Raw genomic sequence first — 9,245 nt, 5'->3', positions numbered from 1 at the left:
CCTTCTTGGCTGAGTGACTTTGAACACCTTAGAGCATGACTTTCTAACACAAGGCCAAAATCATGCTAGACAAACTTTTTCCAACGAGAAAACTTTGGTATGAGCAGGGGTGACATTTATTGATTCAGGGTCTCAGTTAACAATATGTTCACAGTAGGGATGGACAAGAGGCATTACCTCTTTAGTATGGTTCATAGGAAGGAAATACAGGTACAGCCTGAATATATCTTTTATAGTCTTTATATACTCATCCTCTGATTTAAATATTGCCCCTGCACTTTACCCCACCTTCTTCTTTGGAAATCATTATCATCAGACTATCTCTACCTCTAGTAACCAAGTTGGTAACAGTATCTGTTATTAGAAGGAATGCTATTGACACAAAAACTACATTTTCTAGGCTATCTCCTCTGTTCCCATGCTTTCTACCACCCTCTAAATGCCGCCTGCAAATAGCTACAATCCAGAGTTTTCCCCTAAGCTTCAGCTTCCAATAGCCAACTGCCTTCAGCCTCTCAGACTGCTTCTTTATTAGGTCACTTTGTGCTTCACAAGAACTCCAGGTCCCATTCTTCATCCTCTTCTCTTCCTGTGCTACAAGATCACGGTGGGCTGTCTCCCCCTAACCCTTTATGTGTTTTACTACCATCTTTATGCTACTAATGTTACTCCATTAGCCCTGACGGTCTAAATCTCCAAATTGTGGGCCTAGGCCCTCAAACCCAACACATCCAAATGGAACTCTTGATCTTTTCCCCTATATAATGTGATCTACTTTCAGTGCTTCCTATTCTGGTGAATGATGGCCTCATCTATACTTGAACATTTTCAAAATTGTTCCAATAAATGCTGAGAACTTGAATACATTTCTGATCTACCTATACTATTCTGATCATAAATTATCTAATTAATTCCATTTTTATAAACATGTCACTTCTGCATTCCATCAAAATGGGGAGAAATGCTTAAATTACCAATAATTTTATTTCCAGATAAAGAGAAAATGAAAAAGTACAAAGCATTACTATCTTTGTTACTTGATAGGACATAAATGTCTACAAAATGTAAACTGTTCCCGTCCAGTTGGCATGGCTCAGTGGTTGAGCATCAACCTGTGAACCAAGAAGTCATGGTTTGATTCCCAGTCAAGACACATGCCTAGGTTGTGGGCTTGATCCTCAGTGTGGGGTGTGCAGGAGGCAGCCAATCAATAATTCTCTCTCATCATTGATGTTTCTATCTCTCTCTCCCTCTCCCTTTCTCTCTAAAATCAATAAAATACATTTTAAAAAATGTAAAGTGTTCCCTAGCAAGCTGCCAGTACAGGGCACCTAAGTTAAAGGGAAACAGCATATAGACTCCTGGGCTCCAGGAGAACACTTTGTGTTGAATTGGACTATATCTATAGGGCTTGATACCACTGTGTTGGAAGCTGTATTGCCATAGTCCTTTAGAGCAGTCTGAAGTATTCTGAGACATGGAAACATGGAAAACGGAACTAATATTTTTATTATGTTCTTTTTCTCTGTGAATCATATCTCCATTTTAAGAAACAAAATCAGAAATACTAATTGTAGTGTAGTGGTTAAATCTGGATTCAGAAAGAGTCTTAATTTAGGGTTCACTATTTACCAACTTTATAACCACAGGTAAGTAATTTTACCTCCTCTGGGCCTCAGTGTACTCATATGTAAAGTGGGGATGATAAGAATACCTGCTTTGCAAGGCATAGGAGGATTTGGTGATCATTTATAGAAACTTCCCAACAGAGTCTGTTCTCTGGAGTCATCTATATAGTGATCTATAAAGAGCATTAAGGTGGTGCCAGCACACCAGTATATACTCAGGGTGCATGTAGATAGAGTGGCATCTTAAAATGGTTGAAACCTCTATGACCAAGGAGAATGCCTGGCAGCCCAGGTACACATAAAAGGCCTTGCCTATGTAGTAGAATAAAGACCACACCCAATTTGAAGCAAAGTGAAAGCAAAAAAAGAGAGAGATAAGATTAAAACATACCTAACATTAGAGTAGATCTGTGGGTAGTGAAAACTCCTTTTTATAGTTTCATTGTCGAAAAAATTTAACCATTGGAGGCTTAGGGTTGCCAAATTTTACAGTAAGTTTCAGCAGTTCTATATTTAGGATATTTAGGAAGATTTCTTTTAAAAAATCTATGATCATTGATTCCTAATCTGAAAGACATGCACACATAAACCTACCCCTTCCATACCATAGTCCTCTGAACAAAGCCAATAGGCAATTCAACAACTCTCAAAAAAACCAAAACCCACAACTAGTTAAATATATAGTTGTATTCCATTCTGCATTCTTGAATTTCCACTGAGTTATAGTTAAAAAATTTTCCTGTTAATGTAACCTTACCTGAAGTTCAATAGTTTTTGTTCACAAACTATATTCCTATCTCAGGTACTTCTCTGACTATCAACCTCTTTGGAATCCAATGTACAACCTTTAATACATCTTAGATTTCATTCACACTTCCTGTTACTAGGAGTTAAAAGATTTTTAAAAATTTAATTAAATTTACTGGGGATATATTGGTTAATAAAATTATACAGGCTTCAGGTATGCAATTCTATAATATATCATCTGTATATTGTATTGTGTGTTTACCACTCCAAGTCAATTCTCCTTCCATTACCATTTATTCCCCCCATACCCTTTCTACCTCCCTTCACCCACCCATACAACATCGATTGAGGTTATAGGTTCTGTGCTAGACACAAGATAAATATGATCCAGTTCCTGCCCTCAAGTAGCTTACAGTCTTTTGTATAGCAGGTGTGCAAACGTTTAAAGCCCAATGTCAATGCTGCAGCAGGGGTCAGGATCAGTGTTACAGGGAACACACAGGAAGGACATGTAACTCAGCCAAGCAGGGGACCGCAGGTGTAAGGAAAGGCTTTCCAGGAGAGGTGGCACAGATTGAGTTTTGAAGGATATTGCAGGTAGGAGGGGCCATAAGCAGGAAAGGAGCTCCAGAGGGAGAGAGCAGAACATGTAAAAACATAGAGGTGTGAAAATGGATAAAGGATTTAGAGGAGTATGCAAGAGTAGTCAGCTCACAGAGAGCCTTGTGTGAGAACAAATCTTGGTGTACAGGCCAAATAGCACATGCTGAAGCCCAATCTAGGAAGAGGCTTTGTGCTCACGTGGCGGAGATAAACTGTCCTCTAGCCTGCTTTCCAAGAGGGGCTTGCTCCACAGCATCTTGCATTACAATGTGGGTAAGGCAGCCTGCAGTGCATGTCCTGGGAAAGGTGACGAGGGGGTTGGGTTACAAACTGGACCCTATAGGCTTTGAGGTTGCAGAAAACTTAGAAACCTAGCTGACTTCTGCTATTGGAACTAAGGCAAGTTTTCACAATTTTTTGATACAAATAGCAGAGGCCTGAAATTATTTGGAACATTTGCTCATTCAATAAATAATTATTGAGTCCAGACTATGGGCTCAACCTGTATCAGGCCCTGAATTTACATGGATTAAAGATGTCAATCCTTCTTTTTAAAGTACTTGACATTTAGTGTGGAAAAAGATACAAGCATATAAAGTGCAATGTGATGACTGATCAAAGGGGGCTTTCGGAGTCTGGATTCCCTGAGGAGGCAATGCTTGAGCTAACTTTTAAAATTTTTTATTTAAAAATTATGTCAAACCTCCATATTGTTTTTCACAGTGGCTGCACCAATCTGCATTCCCACCAATAGTGCAGGAGGGTTCCCTTTTCTCCACATCTTAGCCAGCACTTGTTTGTTGATTTATTAATGATAGTTGTTCTGACAGGTGTAAGGTGATATATCAAGTTGCAAAATAAGAATAGTATCAGTAACAAGTGTGTCTTTTTTATATTTTATTGATTTTTTTACAGAGAGGAAGGGAGGGGGAGAGAGAGTTAGAAACATCGATAAGAGAGAAACATCAATCAGCTGCCTCCTGCACACCCCCTGTGCCCGCAACCAAGGTACATGCCCTTGACTGCAATCGAACCTGGGACCCTTGAGTCTGCAGGCTGACACTCTATCCACTGAGCCAAAACAGTTAGGGCACAAGTGTGTCTTTTTTGCTGAATTATTTGAGAGTAAGTTCTGTACATTATAGCCGTCACCTCTAAATACTTCAGTATGTATTTCCAAAAAATAAAGTTATTCTTGTTTATGACCAGAGTACAGTTATCAACTGCAATAAATTTAACATTGATGCTGATCTTCCATTTGTATTCCAGTCTAATAAATATATTATTTTTCCTTTCCAACAAGATCCAGTCTAGGGTCAGGTATTGCATTTAGGTGCCATGTTTCTTTAGTTGCCTATAATATGGATCATTTCTACAGCCTTTCTTTATTTTTAATGACATTGACATGTTGAGTAACAATATCTCCCCTTTAAAATAAGAATGTTCCTTCATTTGAGTTTATCTGATGTTTCTTCACAGTTAAATTCGGATTATGCTTTCCTGGATGGAAATAAATATAACTGATGTAGTGTCCTCAGGGTATCACATCTGGAGGCACATGGTAGCTATTTGCTTCTCATTGTTCATGTGAATTTTGATGACTCAGATAAGGTATTGTCCAATTTCTCCACTCCATAATTACTATTTTCCTCCTTGTAACTAGTAAGCACTCTTTGGGAAAACACTTGAATACCATGCAAGTATCTTGCTCATTGTCAAGATATATTTCTTCATATATTTAGCATCCAGTGATAATTTTTGCCTGAATCAATCTTTACTATGAAGTTTTCAAAATAATGGTTTTCCAACTTCAGTATTCCTTCCACATTTACCAATCAACACTCATCATGGTACTGTAAACAAGGGTCTTCCCTTTCTCCCCATTTACTTATTGGTATGGACTCACAAATTTATTATTTCAATGTTTTCTAATTCATTGCTGTACTTATATTGGTGCTCAATTTTTCCCTTTTTTGGCCAGTGGGTGCCTCTTCAAGTGGGTACCTATGTCCTTATAACATGCCCCTATCATTTTTTATTATTCTGTTACTTTCTGGAACAAAAAGATGTTTCAGGCTCAACTCTTACCTTCCCCGCCTCAGCCATAGAATCAGCCATTTCTCCAAGGAGCCTTGGTTTCTTTCAGCAAAGAGTTTTAAGTGTTTAGAAACCAAGTTCTGAGCACTAGCTCTGTTCATTGCTATTAGGATGTCATTGTTCCTAGGAAAGGTTTGTGAATATCCTATATAATAAAGAGGGAATATGCTAATTGACCCTCACACCATCACAAAGATGGTAGCGCCCACAGCCAATAAGGAGGGAATATGCTAATTGACTGCCACGGCCTCAATGATGGCGGCGCCCAATTCCCTTAGCTTCACCACACCTGCCTCCGGAGTCCCCCAGTCTCTTGAGCCCCCCAGCCACACAGGGCCGCCCGAGGCACAGGTAAGCCTAGGATGGCAGCTGCCCAGGTGCCCAGGGCCGCCAGAGGTTCAGGTAACCAGGGACAGCCAAGGCTTGTGCTGCCAGCAGTGGCAGGAGCAGAGGTGTGATGAGGCGTTGCTTTCCCCTGATCACTGGGTTGCCTCCCACTCCTGAGGGATCCCAGACTGTGAGAGGGACAGGCTGGGCTGAGAGACCCCCCTCCAGTGCATGAATTTTCATGCACCGGGCCTCTAGTGTGTGTGTGTGTGTGTGTGTGTGTGTGTGTGTGTGTGTGTGTATCCTAATATATGAAAACCCTGGGTTCGTCATGACCAAACAGATGACCAGTCCATCCCCTGGCCCTCAGGCTCCATTGATCAGGCAATGGCTAATGGGGGAACTGGGTCCCTCAGGCTCCAATGAATCCATGGCAGCAGCAACTTGTGAGCAGACTTGTGAGCAGGCAGAAGGCAGACTGCTTGGTACCTCCCCCAGCCTGCAGGCTCCTATTGATCAGGGGATGGCTGACAGGGAACCAGAGTGAGTGGCAGAGTGAGTGGTGCGATGGGGACTGGCGAGCAGCTGGAAGGCAGGCCTCTTGGTCCCTCCCCCTGACCCTGAGACTCCAATCAATTGGTGGCAGAGGCAGGGTGGAACTGGGGACTGGCTTCCTTAGTAGTCCTGCAGGTACAATCTCCAGAGGACAAGCCAGGCACCAACAGACCAGCGCCGCTGGCACAATCCTGACAGCGCTGCCGGCCTCCTGAAACTCGGCCTCGGGCACTGCAACTGCTTCCCCTTCCTTGGACTGGCTCCCTTAGTAGTCCTGTAGGTTCAATCTGAAGAGGACAGGCCAGGCACCAATGGACCAGCGCTGCCGGCATGATCCTGACAGTGCTGCCAGCCTCCTGGAATTCAGCCTCAAGCACTGCAGCCGCTTCCCCTCCCTAGACAGTCCACAAGGAAGAAAGGATATCACCAGCAGCGCCATCTAGTGCTATTACTGCTCTACAGCACCAGCAGTTACTGCTCTCTTTGTGCTTCCTCCAGGTCACGCGCCCGCTCCAGATGAAGTGTGTGCACTGCACATGGAAGGTGATAGCACACAGGCAATTAATTTCAAAAGATTTTGGACAAACCGTTTCCTTCATTGGCCTGTTGGTTTGTTCCTCTCTAAGTATTTCCTCAACAACCTCACAAAATGAGCAGATACTAATAGGAATAATACATTAAGGCTAATTAAAGCCATTAAAATTAATTTTGTTTGGAGATTTATTGGGAAATTTGGGACTCCCATTGAGACCATTGATGCATGCCGGGGAGTCACCCAGCAGAGCCCCTGAAAGGACTGCTGCTGGGGGCTGTGACGCAGTGGCTGCCCCCGTGCCCCCGACCCTGCAGGCCTGCCATGGGCTCTGAGGGGCTCTAGCACTCTCACTACTCAACTCATCATCACAGCTGCACCTCCAACCCCTTCAGGTTGTGAGAGGAGACTAAGAGGGTGTGAACAGTGAAGGCCAAACTGGGAGATGTTTTCACAAGAAGGCGGACCCAGCCATCATTTTTTTTTTTTTTTTTTAAAGTTCGTGAGCAATTATTTTATTTTTTTTTTAAATATATATTTTATTGATTTTTTACAGAGAGGAAGAGAGAGGGATAGAGAGTTAGAAACATCGATGAGAGAGAAACATCAATCAGCTGCCTCTTGCACACCCCCTACTGGGGATGTGCCCGCAACCAAGGTACATGCCCTTGACCGGAATCGAACCTGGGACCCTTGAGTCCGCAGACCGACGCTCTATCCACTGAGCCAAACTGGTTTCGGCCAGCCATCATTTTTATGATGTAGTTTGTGAACCATTAAATGTCCCCCCTTAAAATATATCTTCAGGGCGTGCCCAGTGCCAGGGATCTCACGGGGAGCAGAGCCCTTAGATGTAAGCATCATGGGTCCAAGGGAGGCAGATGGAGGACCTGAGGAAGTTTGAGGGGCTCAGCTGTTATTGCTGAAGGAAGAGGCTGTTGTTGGAGCCAGTGGTTCTCCCAAGCCCCTGAGCAGAGACGCACCTGCCACACCCAGTGCTGCCATTGTGTCCCCACTGACAGAACTGCAAGTCCATCAGCGTGCACTGCCTTCAGCCCATGTGTGTGGTCCTTCGTTACAGGAGGATGGAAACTGGCCCCAGGGGCATGGGGTCAGAGGCTCTGTGGCCAATGAGCGAGCAAGTGGAGTGTAAGTGGCAAGGAGGGTGAGGCCAGCACTTCAGAAAGCGAGGTGCACTCAGGAATATGGGGCGGGCGCGGGGGGGCGGGGGATGAGCGGTGCAGGAACATGGGAGCTGGGGCACTGAGCGGTGCAGGAATACGGGAGCTGGGCAGGCAGACAGCGGTGCTGCACGAGAGGGGAGGTGGTGGCAGAGGACAATGGGGGCAGTAAAACCCCCGTGGACTCAGCCAACAGCAGGCCTGGGTCTCACAGGTCCTGTGGTCAGAGTGGGGCAGCTTAGCAGACCCTCTGCTCCAGCACTCACACTCTGTGCAAGGCTGTGGCGAGCAGGGAGCCTTCTGGCCCACGCTCACCGGGACTATGGCAGAACCCGTCCTGGGGACTGTCTGACTAGAGGCCCAGCTGCATGCTGGCTGTGGACAGAGACCTGCTGAGGTCCTAGAGGCCACCCTGGCTCCTTGCCACAGCTTCTCCAGTCCCCAAGGGGGCCTCCCCCGCGGCTGCCACAACCGAGCAGGACAGGCCCCAGGGAGCCGTGGGAGCCACATCCCAGCTCCCTGGCTGGGCTGTTAGGAGCAGCCACGGCCTCTCCCACACTTGAGAGGAAACGTTCACACAAGGCAGGACACCAGGGCCACTGGGGTCTGCCCACCACGGACACCAGTCACCCTGGACCCTGTCACAGTGTTGCTTGGATCCTAAATGTTGGGAAATGTGTGACTCCTATCACTGTTTATCCAAAGAGATGATGAGTCTATTCTCCATGGTTCCCACGGGCAGTTGTCAGATTTCCCAGGAGGCCTTGCAGAGGCCGTCTTGCTTGGGGGCCTAGAGACTCAGATCTTTTTGTCAATGTGAAACGGTCCAAGTCTAGCATGTCAGACACAGATTCCACTGTAAGAAATGTACAAATGAACAAAACAAATCTGAGAGTCAGATAGGCCAGTGCGGTGTCTGTCAGCAGTCTCCTCGGAGGGGCCCTCAGGAGTCATTGGTAGAAATTCTGTCACCTGGGAACCCACAGAAAGACTGCTCAGGGATAGAGAAAATGCTGGAGATGTTCGCCAAATTAATGCGTGACAATATGATCCCCGATTTTTTAATAGAAGGGACGTTTTAGGCCTTACTACACAGCCTTTGTTATGATATATTTACATCATCTTATATAATAAAAGCCTAATATGCTAAGTGTCCAGTCGTCCAGTCAGCCATTCAACCAATCAAAGTGTAATATGCTAATGATATGCTAAGGCTGCTCAACTGCTTACTATGACATGCACTGACCACTAGGGGACAGACGCTCTGACCAGCAGGTTAGCTTGCTGCTGGGGTCGTCAATTGGGTCTGAGCGAGATGGGCCAGACACACCCTACAGCCTTCCCACAGTCCCTCCCCAGCTGGCCAATCTCCCGCATCTTTCCCCGACCCTGATAGTGCACCAGTGGGGTTTCTCAGCCTGGCCTGAGCCCTCTCGCAATCTGGAACTCCTCAGGGGATATTGGAGAGCCAGTTTCGGCGTGACAGCAGAAAGACCAGTCACTATGACACGCACTGACCACCAGGGGGCAGACGCTTAATACAGAAGCTGCCCCCTGGTGTTCAGTGAGCTCCCA

Source organism: Eptesicus fuscus, chromosome 1, assembly GCF_027574615.1.
Source record: "Eptesicus fuscus isolate TK198812 chromosome 1, DD_ASM_mEF_20220401, whole genome shotgun sequence".
Lineage (NCBI taxonomy): Eukaryota > Metazoa > Chordata > Mammalia > Chiroptera > Vespertilionidae > Eptesicus > Eptesicus fuscus.
The sequence above is the reverse complement of the archived record's forward strand: the minus strand, read 5'-3'. Positions refer to the sequence as shown.